The following is a 1,500-nucleotide window of genomic DNA, read 5'->3' on the forward strand; positions in this document are numbered from 1 at the left end:
GAGGGCAGGGAGAGACTGAGATCTGGGGTGACAGCTAAAGGGTCCAGGTTGCTCTCTGGGGTGACACTCGTGCCCCACTGATGGTGGTCTGGGTCACATAACTCTGGGACTGTACAAACACCCCTGAATTGGACCTTCCCAATGGGTGAATTATACGATATGGTAAATGCTATCTCAAGAAAGATGTCCCCAAAATATTTATCAAAGTCATTCAAGACATGAATAGAATGAAAGACAAAAATCATAGGATCATCTCAACAGATGATAAAATTTGATAAAATTCAATCTCAGAGGAGGATAAAAGCCCTCAGCAAACTCGAAATCGAATGGAACTTTCTTCATCTGATATGAAAACCCACAGCCATCATGCTTAATTGGAACCCTTTCTCCTCGGTGGGGCACCTGGTGGGCTCAGTGGGTTAAACCTCTGCCTTCGGCTCAGGTCATGATCCCAAGGTCCTGGGATCGAGCCCCGCATGGGGCTCTCTGCTCTGCGGGGAGCCTGCTTCCCCCACCCCCTTCCTGCCCCTCTGTCTACTTGTGATCTCTGTCTGTTAATTCAAAAGAAAATCTTTAAAATTAAAAAAAAAAGCTTTCTGCAGGAGTTTATGGTCAACGCAAGGATGCTGCATTCTGCATTTCATAGAAAGGCCGACAGGCACAGGAGAGAACAAGAAAGAGAGGTGTAAAGATGGCACAGGATAAAGCAAACTCATGACGTGCAGAAAACCCGACCCTACGTGCAAAATCTCCAAACCTTGGCAGAGGATCTGTTAACGCTAACGTGTGGATGGAGCAAGGTCCCTGGGTGTTCTCCATAGATAACCGCAACGGGAAGTTCAGCAGTAACTTTGCTTATGATACGAAGGAGTAAATTCTGATACAATCCAAAACTTTGGGACAAACCCGTTGGAAGACATGAAGGATCTCCACACCCAACCTACAAGACCTTGCTGCGGGAAAGCCCAGAAGAGCGGGGCGCACAGAGGAGCACGCCACCCCCAGGGATGGGGAGAGGGGATGACCCGCAGACGCCCATAGGCTCTACCTCCCCCGCCCCATGGGGTTCTGCAGGCAACACAGCGGGGTTCCGGCTGGCCCTGTCCGGGGCGGGGGACCATCCTGAGGAGCTGCAAGTCTGGGTGCCGCTAAGGGGCATTGTTTCATGGTGGGCCTCTGTTCACGGGTTTCTGCCATTCACAAGGAAGAAAAGGAAATGAAGCACATGGAGAGCCCACGTTGGGGAAGTTCCCTGAGGATGGGAGAAATGGAGGGAAGGGCAGGGATGTCTCGATGAGAAGGGATAGGTCATTAAAAAGAAGAACAGAAAAACTCATTTTTTCACTGAGCTTGACGGTAATGACCCCCAGAAGCTACTCGCATGTCTTGTTCAGGGCTCTGTGACGTCAGAGAGCAAACACCCCTGCCCAGACACAGGTTTTCCATCCCAAATTGGATGATCCAGTCGGAGGCTCTGCGGTGGCCCAGGGTGACCTGTCC

Source organism: Lutra lutra, chromosome 10 (genome assembly GCF_902655055.1).
Source record: "Lutra lutra chromosome 10, mLutLut1.2, whole genome shotgun sequence".
Classification (NCBI taxonomy): domain Eukaryota; kingdom Metazoa; phylum Chordata; class Mammalia; order Carnivora; family Mustelidae; genus Lutra; species Lutra lutra.